We start from the raw sequence: 17,759 nt of genomic DNA on the forward strand, positions 1-17,759 counted from the left end.
AGGTGGCCAATTCATGCACAATTTTTTTGTGGCATGAATCCACCCTGAGTTGACAAAGGAAGAAGCTGAGATCTGAAAGGCAAAGGGCGCCTAACGCTTTGTAGTTCCCAGCATCCAGAGCGGGGCTCGGCTCAGATGGAGTGAACTCATATTAAGTGTGGCCATGGGAACTCAGACTGTGAGTCAAATGCTTGTATCTGCTGAGCCTTCGCACTGGCCCACCTTTTTTATTTTATTTTATGCGAATGGGTGTTTGTCTGTGTGTGATGTGTGCACCACATGCACGCATAGTGCCTGAGGAAGCCAGCTGAGTCCATCGGATCCCTTAGAATTACAGTCACAGACTGTTATGAGCCACCGTGTGGGTGCTGGAGATTGAACTCAGGTCCTCTAGAAGAGCAGCCACGGATAACTGATCCCTGATCCCCTCCCACACACCCCCTTCTCCACCACCCACACAACTTACATTTTGCTGAAGTAGGTGGCTCAGCAAGCTCCCAGAATCCTCCTGTCTCCACCTCTAGCACCAAGGGTGTTCGTTTGTTCTTATTTATTTATTTATTTATTTATTTCATGTTTGTGAGTACTCAGACACACCTGTAATTATTTATTTATTTATTTATTTATTTCATGTTTGTGAGTACTCAGACACACCTGTAATTATTTATTTATTTATTTATTTCATGTTTGTGAGTACTCAGACACACCTGTAATTATTTATTTATTTATTTATTTATTTATTTATTTATTTATTTATTTATTTCATGTTTGTGAGTTCTCAGACACATCAGAAGAGGGCATTTGGATCCCATTACAGATGGTTGTGAGCCACCACGTGGTTGCTGGGAATTGAACTCAGGACCTCTGGAAGAGCAGTCAGTGCTCTTAATCACTGAGCCATCTCTCCAGCCCCTCGAGGGTTTTCTTTTCTTTCTTTTTGGCATAGTCTCAAAAGCCCTGCCTTGCTACATCCAGCTTTTTTTTTTTTTCCTTCAATAGATTCTGAAGATGTGAACTCAGGTGCCCCCGATTGGATTGCACAAGTGCCATACCCACTGAGCTATCTATCTCCTTGGCCCACAGCTGAGATCTTTGAAGTTCCTAGAATTTCTCCTTTCTCTACATTGGTCATCCTATCTGACTGTTTAACACCTTCTGCCTCTGTCTCTGTGCTTCTTGGTGCCAGTCCTTCCTCTGATGCCCCTGACTCGTCTATCCGTTCCTTCCTCCATGCCTGACTTCCCTAACCCCACCCCCAAGGTCTCACTGTGTGGTTTTCTCTGGCCTGGACCTCATTGTGTAGACCAGAATGGCCTTGATCTCACAGATCCACCTGCCTCTTTCTCTCGAGTGCTGGGATTAAAGGCGTGCACCGCCATGCTGAACACCAATGCCTAGCTTTTCCTCTTTGTCCATTTCTAGTCCCTGCCCCCCTTGTCTTTGTCCATCCTTCCAGCTCTCTACCTTCTAAGCCTGCCTCGTGCTGTCTGCTTCTGCATTGGTGACTCTCTCCTACCCTTGGGTCTGCCTTTGCCCCTGGCTTTCCTCAGGACCTGTCGGGTCAGGGTCCCAGAAGGAAAGCAGCATCCCCCAGAGTTGGTTCAAGAATGAAGTTGTAATGAGGACTTATAGAAAGACCATTTCTGGAGCCCAGAGGAAGAGCTGTGGACATAGACACTACGGAGGCCAGCAGTGCTGAGTGTCAGTCCCCCCTGGAAAGGGCGAGAAGGCAGGCACATTAGGAGTCCAGCAAAGACTGCAGCCTCCAAGGGCAGAGGCCCTGAAGGAACTGCAGACTCCAGAATGCAGCCTCCCCAGAGGCTCCAGGCTGCTCCACCCTCCTCCACCCATCCTTAGCTTTTCCTATTCACCACACCCAAGAGAAAGAGAGCAGCCACCTCCCTAGGCCCAAACAGAGGTGAGAAGCAAGACAGGACAGGAGCATCCTGGGGAAGGGACAGACAGGGTCATCACTTCCTGAGACCTGGCTGAGGAAAGCCTCCCCACACCCCCACCCTTATATCCCCCACCCTTCCACTCCCCCACACTCCTACCCACCCCATATCCCCACCTTCACCATCCAGGACAGGTTCCCAAACCCTCTTGGGACAGAAAACCAGAGTGTGATGGTGGGGCAGAGTTCAGTGCTGCCCCTCACTGTCAAGACCGAACATGCCCCTACTCTAGACACCCCCTCTCTGCTGACGTTTTACTTAGGATTAAATGTGTGTGTCCAAAATCCCAGGATAATAGTTACTTATAAGAGATACATGTTTATTTCTCCCACAGTGGAAAACCTCATACTTAAGGAACTCAGGGGTCTGGCAGGATGGCTCAGTAGGTAAACGGCTTGTAGCACAGGCTGTAGAACTGAGTTTAGTCCCCAGAAAGCACATAAAGATGAACTGACTCCACAAAGTCCTCCAACCTCTGCATGCATGCCACAAGGCACACACACACACACACACACACACACACACACACACACACACTAGACACAAACAATTCTATTAAGCTCAGAGTTAGTTTCGTAGTTCGCGAAGTCCTCAGAATTCCAGGCAGCTCCTCTTGAGTCATCTTCCTGAATCCACGGCTTCTACCTCATGACCCAACAGGGCTCCTCGTGTTCCAGCAATCACACCCACATTTCGGTCAGCAGCAAAACATCCTCCAAGGATCCCAACTGACATGTGAGCATTAGCCCGAACTGTGTCAAGGTCGCGCTGAGCTACAGAAGGATCTGGCAGCTAGACTCTTTCTTCTGAGCGGGCGAAGGTGCAGCCAAGGGGTCCTCGATCCATCGTAATACTAAGGAAGACAAGGATACCTAGTGGGGCCAGCTACTAGCATATCACATGGAAAGCAGGTTGTACTGCAGGGTTGGCGGTGTTAGGAAAAAGGGGAATTCTAGGTGCCCTCGTCCTTGGCTCGCTCTCCAGAGAGCCTCCTTGCAGCTATCTCCCCGTCTGCCGAACGCCTCTAGCACGCACACACTACCGAAACCACCACCTAGCAACCGAGACCTGAATCATCATCTGCCCTTCCCTTTCTCCACTCCAGAGCAACCTATAAACCTTCCCTGCCTTGCCCCGCCTCTGCTAATGGGCTCTCCCTCTCCTAGCTCCACCCATTTCATGGCTCCACCTTTTACTGGCCCCTCCCACTCCACAGGCCTCTCCTCTCATGGCCCCTCCTACTTCACAGGCCAAGTCCTACATAACCCACTTCACAAGCACCGCCTCTTCTGAAACCCCCCCACACACACACTTCACAGGCACACCCTCTCCTGACCCTTCCCACATCACAGACATACCCTCTTCTCACCCCTCCTACTTCACAGACACACCCTCTCCTGACCCCTCCCACATCACAGGCATAACCCTCTTGTCACCCCTCCTACTTCACAGACACACCCTCTCCTGACCCCTCCCACATCACAGTCACCCACTGGCCAATAGACCTAAAAGGTTATCATAGGCAAAGCACTCACTGTATCTCTTCCTAACTTCCCAACTACTCCAGAAGACAGATCCCCAAAGGAGATTTCCACATGAGAGGGCACACCAGATTCAACTCAAGTCAAAGGCCAACTGACTTGCTTATGTTAGGCCTAGTAGGGCTGGAAAAGAGCTGGAAGCCCTATCTCCATGGGTAAGCTCACCCTTTATCTACCTCTTCATCCTTGGGTTCTGGGACAAGAGTAGGAGGTAAGGAAACCACACCCCTCCTGCAAGTCAGAAAGTCAGAGATGAGGTCAAGGTGTGAGTTGGGGGTTTGGGCTGGCCCTCTGCTTTGAAGGGGATGTGAGAGGAGCAGATGGTCAGAAAGTTAGGAGGGGATATAAGCGCCCAAATTCGGAATACTTCTGTTCCCTGAGGACACAGCTTTGTTCAGGGGGTTTCATGTTCCCCTGGGTAGGGAAGAAGGGATCTCTTCTCCCTTCCCTGATTAGCCTGCCACAGCCCCTTACAAGGCTCCTAGGAACTGAGACATGATAGAAGGGAGGTCATTACAGACATGGGTCACTGTAGGGCTGAGAAATGTGAGTGTCCCGGGAATGGTTACATCATTCTGAGGAAGGAAGGGAAGGGGAGAGGCTCCAAGTAGAAGGGAGATAAGAAGGGAAGAGTAGAGAGGTCAGATGTGAGGGGTTGGCTTTTGCAATCATTCCAGGAACCCATCCCTTCTTCCACTTTCAAGGACAACATGGGAAGGCAGAAGGTGTGGAGAAGGGGGTACCCCTCAGGCTGGCTAGCTGCCCTGAGAGTCAGCTAGGACAAGTGGTTGACTCACACCCAAGCCTTCTTTCTCTCTAGCCCAGCCTCAAGAGAGCAGAGAGAATCAAGCATTCAGGGTCAAGAGGCAAAGAAAGCTTACCAGTTTTTCCCGATTGCTAGCCAGCATCCTGACTCCCCCATCTCCCATCCTCGCCCCAACCATGGGGACACCGACCATCTCACTCAACTCTGTCCAAGAACACTGGGTTCAGAACACCACACTCCTCCAGATCTTGCTTCTTAGTAGTTGGGTGGCCTTGAGCAAATTGCTTAGCTTAGAGCCTCAGACTCTCTAGTTCTAGTTTCATACGCTTCACAGACGCAGGCTTCCAGCTGTAATGGTGTGCGTACCTTTCAATCCCTGTACTGGAGAGGCAAATAGATGCGTCCCTGGGAGTTCCGGGCCTGCCTGCTCTACAGAGTGAGTTCTAGGACAGCCAGGGCTACAAAGCGAGACCCTGTCTCAAAAAGAAAGGGGAGTAGAAGGAGCTGGAAATAGAGCTTAGCAGTTTAGAGCTCTTCCTTTGTGGAGAACCTCGGTTCCCTTTCTCAGCAACTACAAGGCAGTTGTAGTTTACTCCAGTTGGGGGAATCTAGCGCCCTCTTCTGGCTTCCAGGGACTCCTGACACATACGATACACATAAACTCGTGCAGACGAGTCGTGCAGACACAAAAATAATAATAAAGGTTTTTTTTTAATCATAGCTGCTGGAGCCAGACTAGACGTAAAAGGATCCTGTGGCAGGATAGTTGGGAAGCTGCAAGTATCCTCAAACCCTATTAAACTCCCTGGAGGAAAGGGGGTGCCAGAGGCCTGCAGGGATCGCTATTAGAGTTTTCCCATCTGCACTGGAAGAGCTGCGGGGAGACAGGGTGCAATCCATCCGTGTGCGGGCATCCCCAACTCGGCAAACTCCCCACCCAGTCCGGGTCCCTCGAGGGCTCGCGCAACCCCTCTGTGCACTGCAGGGTCCCCGCCGGCCACCCCAGGGCGGGCTGGCCTCCCGCTGCGGGGCTGGGGCCACGAATGGGCGCGTCAACTGGGGCAAATTAACACGTAGCAAAACACCCCAGCACCTGGAGAAACAGGAGCCGGACTGGGGGAGGGGACCCGAGCGGGCGATAATTCACCCGGGCGTCCTGCGGCCTCCCGCCGCCCCCCAGCTCGGCCCTCAGCCTCCGGTTTCAAAGGCGGACAAATGGCGCACTGTGCGGCTGTGAGGCTCCCTCGCTAAATCTTCCTGTCTTCGACTCGGTGTAACCTGAGCCTCCCGCGCTGACCCTCCCCCGGAGGCCTAAGGGGACCAGGAGGGATGCTGGAGGAGGGGGAAGCCCAAGAAAGTCTGAGCCTTCTTTGCTTCTCTTTAGCCGGGGTCAACTCCCGCCCAACTCAGTGGCTGCCCTGGTCCCTCAGCCATGGGGGTCTCTCCCCTCCACACCCTGGAATGCTGAAGTAAGGGAATGTGTGTATGCTTTGAAAGGGAGCTCCCTGCTTCTAGAGTCTTCGGGCTAGAATCGGGTATGCAAGTGTGTGTGAGGTGGACTGGCTAAGGGGAGATCGCATGCGGAAAAGTCATTTCTTTTCTACTGGAGTTGGAAGAGAGCAGAGTCAGTGCCTGACCATCTCAGGTCTAGACAGTCACCTGCAGACCCTCCTCATAAGCTACTAGGAAGGGACGCGACGGACCGGGAAGCCAGAGAAGGGTCAGATTTTCCCTGGCCTACACCACCTGCGAACTTGACAGAACCCTGAATCTGATTTTCAGAGATCTGCCTGCCTGCCTGCAATCGGAACCAGGGTCAAGTGGGATCCCAAAACCCCCTTGCGGTCGAGTTCAGGCTTCTGAAAGCTGAAGGGTATTTCATCAAAAGGGGGCTGTCTGAGTGGGGGAGGGGCGACCGCGGAGGTGAAGGGCAGGGTTAGGCCGCTGTTGAACCCAAGAGAGAGTCAACAAGGCTAAGGGGTCAAGACACAGAGCTGAGGGCTGGGGTCAGGGAACCGGCAGATGTGGTTAGGATGTCCACAGAGATGGAGGAGGGAAGTGTGCCTGTCCAGGCCTTCGGGGTTAAGTAAACTCCACTGCTGCCTTATGCAACCAGGTGTAGGGGGACACAGCTTAATCCCAGCATGCAGTGGCAGGGGGATTGCCACAAATCCCAGGTCACTCTGGATTACACAGCAAGAAGCTTCTAAAAACAAAACAAACATAAAAGGGCTGGGCGGTAGAGCCCCTGCTTCGTGTACATGTAGCTGTGCCCTGTAACCCCAAAACTTGGGAGATAGAAACAGGAAGACCAGAAGTTCAAGGCTATCCTCAACTACATAGAAGACAGACTGGGATGGATACCCGAGATGTCTTAGAAAGGAAAGGATCTGGGGTCATAGTTCAGCAGTGGAGTGATTACCTTACATGAGTGAGATCCTGGGTCAATCCTCAGTACTGAAAGACCTGTGTGCACCCATTCTGTCCCACGTTCAATGGAACTGTGAGTAAAACACGAAGTCTGCCCCTCTGTGCTTACTGGTGCTTATGTCGCACAGTGGTCAAGGCTGTGGAAACAAAGCTAGGGAAGGTTAGCAGGTGACAGGGCGTGCATTCCTGCCGGGACCGAGCCTGGAGCCCTCCAGGAAGTGAGGGAGCTAGCTCAGGAGATACCTGGCACTCCCAGCCAAGGGACAGACACATGGAAAGTCACTGTCTGAAAGTAAGCCTGGCCCAGAAAGTTCCAGAAATATCTGTGAGGGTGTGAGAGAGAAACAGAAGAGGGCTAAGGGCCTGCTTTCCCCTTGGAGAAGAGGGATCCTTGGGGGCCTATCCCAACACAGAGAGGGAAAGACGGAGGGGTGGGATGGAGCAGTGGTTCTCAACCTATGAGTCTTGACCCCGTTGGGGGGGGGGTCAAATGTCACAGGTCAGATATCCTGCGTATTAGAAATTTACATCACGATTCATAACAGTAGCAAACTTACAGTTATAGAGCAGCAACCAAACTAATTTTATAACTGGGAGGGGGCTCACGATGATTTAAGAGTGGCAGCAGCGGGGAGATTGAGAACCACTGCAGGTGGAACTTCCGGCCTTGGCCTCTGGGAAGGCTAGCTAGCTGCCTTCTGAGTCTCTCTCTCTCTCTCTCTCTCTCTCTCTCTCTCTCTCTCTCTCTCTCTCTCTCTCTCTAGAGTCTCCCCCTTCCACAGCAGAGACACCACTTCACTGGGACCAGGCTTGAAGAATTTTGTCACCCATCCACCCCCCCTTGTTTGCTAATAAAAAGACTGGGGGGCCCTGTCTGCTCTCCCCCCCCATGCTCCCCCTGCCTCTCCCTTTCTATCCCCAGAGCTGATGCAGTTAATTGGAGCGTCTTGAAAGTGCACATTAACACAGAGAGAGCGGCGGAGACGGCTTGGCAGCGGAATATCGTTATCACTTCTTGAGCTCCAGCCAAAATCCCCTTGCGGTCAAAACACAATTCTTTAAACTAAACAATTAAAGATTTGTGCGAGCGTGGCTGCCATGGGGTATCAGCCTGGGAACCTCTGCCTGTGTCAGCCACAACCTGTTCTGGGGGCCCAGCCAGGTGATGGGCAGGAAGAAGGCAACAACAGGTCCTTGACAGAGTTGGGACCGTCAGAGTAAACTGCCCCTTGTTCCCACACCAGGGTAGAGTGGGTGCGAGACTCCGGAGAAAAGCGTAGCAGGCCCATTCAAGTCCGTTTCAATCCTTTCCTATAACTGCATCAGGAGCCATGGGCATGACCTTCCTTAAAGTCACCTAGACATAGCTAGGGTGGCGTGCAGGCCTCTATCCATGGAGACATTCCTTCTGTTCTACGTGTTTCATAAAACAAATTCAGTGAGAGACTGGGGAAACGTCACAGGCTGAAGCGAGGTGTGATGGCACACGCCTTTAATCCCAGCACTCAGGAGACAGAGGCAGGTAGATCTCTGTGAATTTGAGGCCAGCCTCATCTACAGAGTGAGTTCCAGGACAGTCAGAACTGTGTAGAGAGACCCTGCCAATAGACAGACAAACAGACAGACTGACTGACTGACTGACGCTGTTTTAGAGGACCTAGGTTCTATTCCCAGCTCCCCACATGGTGGCTCACAGCCTTCTGCTAACTCCAGTCCCAGGGGGTCACACACCCTCTTTTGGCCTCCAAGGGCGCCAGGCACACGTGTGGTGAACAGGCATACATGCTGACAAAGCACCCAGGCACACAGTGACTTTCCCCGCCCCGGAGCAGGGAAGCCGGGGAGTCCAGGGAAGGGTGCCCTGCCTCCAGCTGTTTTGAAGTGCTCCTCCAGCTGCTGAGGAAGCCGAAGTCTCTAGGAGCAAAGCCGGAGCCAGACAGCCTGGATTTAGTCCCATTTCCCACTGTCTAGCTGAGTAACTTTGAGCCGGATGCTAGGCGTCTCTGAGCCTCGGGTTTCCCATGTGGACACTGCGATCGGTAATACGGCCTTCTGCCTCACAGCTTGGTGAGGGAATTGTTAATGTGTGGAAATCAGATGAGGGCCTAACCCACAGGAAACTCTCAAGGAATAGCTACTGCTGCTATTTTTGTAGGTTTTCTAATGGGTTCAAAGGTTGCCTCAAATTCATGCCCTTGTGCTGAAAGGACCTCTCCTGTTGAGTCTGCAATGGGCAGGATAAAGTAGCCCTGTGTGACATCCAAGGGTAGGACACAGTAAGCTTGCCTCTCCTCAAGTTCCCTGTCGAGTACCATGTGAGGAGTCCACTTGGCTGAACACACCATGATGAACACAACAGGTAGCTTCGTGGAGGGGTCACCAGAACAGAGAGAGAAGGTTGCCTGGCCCAGTGCCCAGCAGTTGTGTCCACCCCAGTTGAGATGCTAGACGTGTGAGGGAAACAGATCGCCTAGATGTACTTCCCAGTCCAACTTCGTCTGGCTCCAGTCCCAGCTGCCTCCTGTTGGAACCAAGTGAGAGACCCCACAGAAAAGACACCCTGCTGAGCCCAGCCATTGTACAGCTGTGACAGACAGTAAATCTGTCGGAAAGGACCAAGTCTTAGGATCTTAGAGGTAGGAGGGTCAGAAGAAACGTTGGCAATACTAATTTGTTTGTGCGTGCACTCGTGGACGTGTGTGTGTGTGTGTACACGTGCAATGCATGAAGCGCCAGAGGTCAGCAAAGGATGTCAGGTGTCCTGAATGTCAGTCTCTACCTCGTTACATTGAAGCAGGGTCTCTCACTGAACCCAGAGCTAGCAGGTCTTAATAGGGCATCCTGTTACTGACCCTTTCCCAGGGGCTAGACTCACACAAGCACATACCCACACCTGGTTTTTTACATAGGTGCAAATATTCTTACCCATTAAGCCCCTTGCCAGCCCAGCACTCCTAATTTGAATCTAGTTCTGATCTGATCGTGACCTCAAAATGGCCTCCCATCGCCTTTTTAAAGATTAATTTTAAATTATTTTATGTGTCTGTATATCCGTGTGAATGAGTGCTACAGGTGTGCCGGTTCCCACAGAGGCCAGAGGAGGGTGCTGTATCCTGTGAAACAGTCGTGAGCTCCCTGATGTGGGTGCTTGGAATTGAACTCGGGTCCTCGGAACGGACAGCAAGTACTCTACTGCTGAGCCCGCCTGGTCACCTTCTGGGTAAACTCTAGTCTGCTTCAAGGCCTGGCAGGTGTCTCAGGCTCTGTGCCCTACTCTCCTTCCAAAATTACCTCTTAATACTGTTCCCTCCATGCACTGCTCCATGCACTCTGGCTTTGTAGCCATTCCTTAACAAAGCCAGCCAGGCTCCTGCCTCAGAGGAAGCTCACAGTTCCTCCACTGAAGTGGTTTTCCCCTCCACTCCTCTTTACCTTCTTATTCTCGCTCAAATGGATAAGTTGGCTCTCCTGCAATAGCACCCCGTTCACCCCAATCGCCCTTGCCTGCCGCTGCCGCCTTTCCCCTCTATATACCCTTGGCTCTCTGACATCATAGTTCAAGCCTAATGTTTGCACCTCTTGGTTAGCTTTCACCTTTATACCAGCTCTGGGAAGGTAGACCTTCTGTCTACTTGGCTGACTTCTGAGCTCCAAAGCCTAGGAACATTGCCTAGAACATAGATCTCAGCCGTTATCTGTGGACTCTGGGAGTTCTTCTTCATCTGGGGGAAGGGAGCCAAGTCCCAGAGACGGGAGCAGAACTTGTCCAGGGTGGCAGAGCCGCCTAGCAGGCCTCTTCCCTCTGCTCATCTTCGCTCCAAGTTCACCTGCTTCTCCCAGAAGACCCCTTCCTTCACCTCCATCCCCCTTGTCACTCAGACAAGCCCAGAGCCCTCAGCTCCCCCAGTTATTTCTGCCACACGGTATTTACAATAAACTTTGTTTGAACTTTTGTGTAAGTGATAATAATAATAACATGATAATTATACGGAGTATAACGTACAGCCAGCTGTACTTAATTAAAGCTGTAATTTCACTAAGGGTTTCTGAATATGGAGTGAACCGCAAGCGTTGTGCTGCCGGTACCCTGTGTGAGGATTACGTCTGCACAGGAGTGAGCCAGGAGAAAGGCAGAGTTCCCAGGCTGCACTGGGTCTAGCTTCTGAAATCATGGGGCTAGAGACAGGGTAGATAGGATCGGAGTGGCCTAGGGCCAAAGATGGAGTCTAGAACCTCTCTCTGATCATGCACATGAATTTCACCAGAGCTTGGTGGGCTCTCAGGAAAAGTATGAGTGTGAGTGTGTGTGTGTGTGTGTATGCACATGCACACGTGTGGGATCATGTGTATGAGGAAGCCAGAGAACCTCAGGTGTTTTTCCTCTAGTGGTATTCTCCAGTTTTCAAAGACAAATTCTCTCAGTGGCCTGGAGCTCAACAAGTAGATTACACTGGCTAGGTCTAGACTCTAGGCTTCCTCTGACTCCGCCTCTCCAAACCTCAGCTTATAAAAGAACACTGGCACCAACATGGATGTTTGTTTGTTTTTAGTTTTGATCTTTTGAGCCAGGGTTTCACTGTGCAGCCCTGGATGTCCTAGAACGCAATCTCTAGACCTGGCTGGCCTCGAACTCAGATTTACCTGCCTCTGCTTCCTGAGTGCTGGGGTTCAAGGTTTGGGTGACTGGCAGGGGGTTCTGTTTGTTTGTTTTGTTTTTTTTAATGTGGGTTCTGGAGGACCTCAGGTCCTTATGCTTGCACAGCAGGCAAACTCTACCTGCTTAACCTGCCCTCCCGGCCCTTGAAAGTTGTTTCTTTCAAGACTAGAATACAGGGTTGATCAACAGGGGAGAGTGCCAGGCCCAGCTTACTAAGTGGAGAAGCCCACCTTGTGAGATGTGAGACAGGAAGACGACCCGCTGGGGCAGCAGAACAGACACAGCTTCCGTCCACAGAACACCACACCACCCGAAGCGCTTCCTACACCGGGTGCTTTACCAGGCTTTGGGGTAAGGAGGCATGGGATTTTGCCCAGCTGAATTTGGTTAGCAAGTCTGAAGGACTAAGCACACAGAGTTCTCTAGAATAGGCTGGGAAAGACTAACTCTCAGAGAGCAAAAGAGGGGTCTCGTGGGTCACCTTGTTCCTAGCATATGAACACACAAATATACATACACACAATTGCACACGCACGCATACATATAATAAAGCGGGGAGGGGGGGCAGGGGCCAACTGGACCCATAGAAAATGCTTCCCTGCGGGGCTTACTCCGACAACTGGGTCAAATAGAGGCAATTTAAATTGCCTGAAGGAGCTGCAGGGTCCGGGCTGAGCTAGACCCCACTAAGAGATGCAGACAGGGGGCTGGGGATTTAGCTCAGTGGTAGAGCGCTTACCTAGGAAGCGCAAGGCCCTGGGTTCGGTCCCCAGCTCCGGAAAAAAAAGAACCAAAAAAAAAAAAAAAAAAAAAAAAAAGAGATGCAGACAGATTCCTAGGCAATACATGACCCCTTTCCCTCAGCATCAAACTTAGTGGCCTAGCCTCAGAAAAGAGTATCTTATCAGAATGCACACCCTTCCCTGGAAAGGCTACAGCAATTAGGGAAAGATGGTGAAGGGGCAACTTGGGCTCCCCTCACTTTAGAGCAACTGGTACTGTGTAGTCCCAAGGCCAGGACCTCTCTGAAAGACTGGTATCTCCTGGCGACCACTTTCCACCACAGCCATCCCTCGAATTAGTCTCCTACATGTGAGCTATGCTTGCCCCTTCCTCTTTTTCTGGTTCCCTCCTCCTCCTCCCCTCCCACCTCCTTGAGTGCCCCTCCCTCTGCCCGCTTGGGCTACACTGGACTATAGCCCTTGTCTGTGTGTGCACTCTCTTGCCTATCTGGGTTCTGCCTTGAGGTTGGGAAAAGAGCTGGGTGTCCTGGAAGCCTGTTTGGGAAGTCCTGTTCCTGTATACTCCTGGTGAAATTCCACACCAATAGGTGTCCTGTGGTCGAGGCCTCACCCAGGCTTTGGATAGTTTGCCCATGCCCTACAGGATACCTCAGCACCTCTCTGGTCCTCCACCTTCTGGCTCGTGCCTCAGTTCAACACGGTGTCTCTGACAGTCCACTGGTTTAAATATAGTTGCTCATGCAAGACGGGGCTAATTTTAGCAGGAATGTGCTGGAAACTTTGAGGGCTCTGTTCTCTAGCTGTCTCCCCTGTGCTCATCACCAGGGCAGGAAGAAAACCTGCTAGTTCTGTTCCTCACCTTCCGTGTCTGCCTCTTAGCCACTCCTCCCCCAGTCTTTACAGCAATCCATTTCCAGGGGCCTGAGTCCATGCAGCTGCTGCAGCAGCTTCCGGATCCCTCGGGGGTGGGGGGGCCTCTTTTCTGCCCTCCAAACCCTCCCCTCCCCCAGTCTGTCTAGCCATTGTAAGACCAGGAACTGTTGGGGAGATGGTCAGCCAGTTTTCCTCCATCCCACCCCAACCCCAGCGGCACCCACCTGCTTCCTACACCAATGTCAGGCACGGCACGCAGCTGCTACCGGTCACTGTGTGGAAGAGCTGTGTGGTGGGTTACTGCCCTGGCCAGGCCATGGTGAAGCATAAGCAGAATTCCACTTTACCCAGCAGGCCCCTGAGATGGCAGAAAATCGCGGGATCCGTTCAAGGTCACTCCATTCCACCTCAGTGGTCTCCAAGCACATTCTCTTTCACAGGCCAAGTCTGCCTTTCCCAGGAGAGCCGAGGCGGGGGGGGGGGGGGGGGGCTGGAGGGAGTTAAACACAAAGGGATGAGTCTATCATGGTAGAGATTCAAAGACTGATTCTGGAAAAGCCTATACTGCGAGAGTGAGGAGAGTTCTTGTTCTTCCTACATCCTTCCTACATCCGTCCCACCCAAAGGGCAGAGGCGACGGCAAACTCTGTTTATTAGTAGTTCTGTTTATTAGATGCTAGGGCCTGGCCAAGCCAGAAAAACATCACTACCAGCACTAAATCTAGCTTTACTCCAATCCTGGCCTGCTTTTGAGTGCTGTTAATAGAGCACCCACTAAGTACCCTTTATAAAAAGCACCTACTAAGTGCCTGGCAGTAATGCTTGGCTGCAAAGATAGAGGAGGAACAGGGCAAGGGTGAGCTCGGAAGTCCTCACCCAAGAGCTAGTGGCAGGCACCAGCTACGGTAAACAATTAACAGGAGCCTCCTTGGAAACAGGACAGAGAGGAGAGAAAGAGTTGACACCCAGCAGAGGCTGCCTTCCCCGCCCCCACCAAAGGCGTCAACTAGTCCTCCCTCCCAGTGGCTGCAACCGCCCTCTCCAGCAGCTCAACATGCCCTGTCTCCCCGAGGCAGGCGGTGTGGAACAGCCAGCGCTGCGTGCTTGTTGTGTTTGAGTGTGAGGACAGCTCTATAATGAGGGTGAAAATAGTAACAAGGCTGACACACTGCAGTAAGAGAGCAATGTCTCCTGGGGGGAGGGCCGCCTGCTGGGGACCCCATAGAGGCCACTGGAGCTGCCCAGGCAAATGTCTGCCCCCTCAGCTGGCATTTAACTTGCCCCCACCCCTTTCCTTTGCCTTCCCCCACACAGCTCTAAACTCCTTCTGAACAGAATGACTTGCGGTTTGGGTTTTCCTGGTATCTGTCTCCATGTCTGTGGCCTGCGGGTTCTCCAAGGACTAGAGCAGCGCCCAGCACACAGCAGCTGTTCAAGGAAGGTTGCGTATGAACAAATGAATGTGTCTGTGCTGTACTGTGTAGACCTGTGCTGTGTGAGGGATTCCAAGTGCCTGTGAGAGAGGCTGGGAGGTATATGTGTGTGAGGTATACATAAGGGGTGTGTGTGTGTGTGTGTGTGTGTGTGTGTGTGTTAGACATGCATGAGGTATATGCATGCAAAAGAGATGTCTGTGGGATGTGTGCATGTGGTGGATGAGTGTGTAAAGTAGTATGAGGCCTGCGTGTGAGGTGTGTGTGTGAAATATATGTAAAATATGTTTGAAATATATTGTGAGGTGTGTGTATGTATGAGGTAGATGTGAAACATGTCTGAAGTATGTCTTGAGGTGTGTGTGTATGAGGTAGATGTAAAATATGTATAAGGTGTGTCTATGAGGTATGTGTGTGAGGAGCGTGTATGAGGTACATGAGACACATGTGTGTCAGGCATGTCTGTGACGTATATGTGTGTGTGCATGAAGTGTTTGTGTGTCAGGTACATGTGAAGCGTGTCTGTGGGTTATGTCTGACATGCGGGTGTGTCTATGAGGTGTGCACGTGTCTGTGTCTCTGAAATGCATGCGTGTGGCTTTTCGGTCTGGCCACTGAGCCCTGTCACACTGTTCCCACGGAGACTTCTCTCAGGAGGACTTGGTGAGCTAGAAGATGTGGCTGCCCTACATCAGCCTGTAGATTCCTCACCAGTGTCCTCACTGTCTCCAGGTTTCTGAGACAGACTCTGCCAGAGTCAGGTCCACATGCCCCCATCGACCCCGGGGGTCACAGAACATTGGCTATCGTCAATAAGAGTGGACACTGTCCTGGTGAGGGAGTCCCAAGGGAGCTTCCATAGATATCTACAGGTCCTATCCTTGACATCCATTCGTGAGACCTGGTTTGGAAATCAGTTCTTTACTGGTGCAATCAGGTAAGGTGAAGTCAGACTGGACGTGGGCTGGTGATCTTCTGGAAAGGAAACTATCCAGCTGTCTCTACAGAAACACGGGGGCTTGCCAGCCAACAGGGAGGCAAGACAGACGCGTCTGCAAGCCAAGAAGTATGGAGGATGCCAGCACCTGAAGCAGGAAGAAGGGCAGAGTTCTGGAGCTGCCCTTGACTTGACTTCAGACTTCCACTGATGACACCTGCTTGATAGAGAGTCATGCAGACTCTCAAGTCTTGGGGTGGAGCATGAATGTAAGGGATTTATTTAAATTATTCTGCATGTGTGTGTGTGTGTCTCCTCCCAGGAGCCCCCAGGCAAATGTCTACCCCCTCAGCTGAAAGGGTGCACTTAACGTGCCCCCTTCCCATGTTAAATGGGGAAAGGAGTGTTATTAACGCCTTGGGGTTTCTTTAGGGACACCCTACCAACTCGGTACCTTCTAGCAACAGGAGTACGGCCTTCCCTAGTTGTAATAGGCAGAAGTGGAAGCCTGAGATAGACACTGACCCCCATGACTCTAGCCCCCAGGGAGTAGATGCCCTTTCCTATCCTCCCTGGACACCCACATGTGTATACACACACAGAAACATGTACACATGCACATAAATAAAAGTAAAATAAATCTTTAGAGCATGGAAAGATAGCTCAGTGCTTAAGAGCGCCCATTACTTTTGCAAAGGAAGCAAGTGGGTTTGTAGCACCCACATGGTGGTTTGCAGCTATCTGTAACTCCAGTTCCAGGGCATTCAACACCATCCACCTGCATGCAGACAGGCTCGCCTGTGGCACACACACGTATGTGTAGGCAAAACACACATAAAACAAATGTGTCTCTATATATTGTGTATATATACACATATGTTTATATTATACATTTATATATACAAAATGTATACATATACATTTATACATACAATATATATATATTTTAAAGATTTATTTATTTAATGTATATGAGTACACTGTAGCTGTCTTCAGACACACCAGAAGAGGGCATCAGATCTCATTATAGATGGTTATGAGCCACCATGTGGTTGCTGGGATTTGAACTCAGGACCTCTGGAAGAGCAATCAGTGCTCTTAACCACTGAGCCATCTCTCCAGCCCACAATATATATATATATATATTTTTTTTTGGTTCTTTTTTTTCGGAGCTGGGGACCGAACTCCGGGCCTTGCGCTTCCTAGGTAAGCGCTCTACCACTGAGCTAAATCCCCAGCCCCATACAATATATATTTTTAAGAAGAGCTGCCATAAAGACAGAAATAATTCAATCATATATATGCATATGTACTCATTTCATATATGATATATGCATATATACTCATTTCATATATGATATATACATATATATTTATATATACACATAGGTACATGTGCACATATATACATCTACATATACACTACATATTTTTTTAGAAAGAAGAGCTGCCATGAAGACAGAAACTATATCAATTATATGTGTATATATACTCATTTATTTATGACACATACATATATTTATATATACACATATGTGCATGTGTACATATTTACATTTATGTATACACTATATATTTTTTAGAAAGAAGAGCTGCCATAAAAGGAGAAACCAGTCTTAATATGTATAGATACACATGTATAAGATATATACATATATATTTATATATACATATATAATGTGTACATGCATATATACACTATTTTTTTTTAAAGAAAGGGAAGCTTCTGTGAAGACAAACTATTCAATTCCTTCAGGGCTTCTTCCCTGCTCCCTCTGTTCACTTTCCAGCCTCCTCCTTCCCTCCATACCCTCTGCCATGCATCACCCACCTCCTAATGGATCTGTCTCTCTCCCTCTTCTCTTTCCTCTTTCCCTCCCTCTCAGTCCCTTCCCCTCTCTTTCCCTCTCCTCCTTCCTACCATCCGGTTCCCTCCCTCCTCCTCCCCCTCCTCCTCTTTCTCATCCTCCTAGTCCTCCTCCTTCTCCCCCTCCTCCTTCTCCCCTCCTCCTCCCCTCCTCCTCCCCTCCTCTTCCTCCCTCCTCCTCCTTTTTTTGCTCCTTCTCCTCCCCTCCTCCTGCTCTCCCTCCTCCTCCTTTTTCTGCTCCTCCTCCTCCTCCCACTCTTCCTCCTCCTCCTCCTTTTCTTTCCCACTGAGTAAGCACAACCCTGTTCCCCAAGAGCTGCACATCACCACCTGTTGCTATGGAGAAGGCCTTTATCACAAACACTGGGTAAACAGCTGCTGCTGGGAGCCCCTTTCTGCTGGCCAGGGGTTTATTTGGAGAAAGTCAATAAGGAAAAATAAACATTCCAGCCCTGTGTATATACAGCTTTGGGACCAGTGTTTCACAGCGTCTCAGGCCAGCCAGCTCCCCAGAGGGTCAGTGAGCCCCACCCCCACCTCTGCTCCCAAGATCCTCC

Source organism: Rattus norvegicus, chromosome 9, assembly GCF_021556685.1.
Source record: "Rattus norvegicus strain SHRSP/BbbUtx chromosome 9, alternate assembly SHRSP_T2T, whole genome shotgun sequence".
NCBI lineage: Eukaryota > Metazoa > Chordata > Mammalia > Rodentia > Muridae > Rattus > Rattus norvegicus.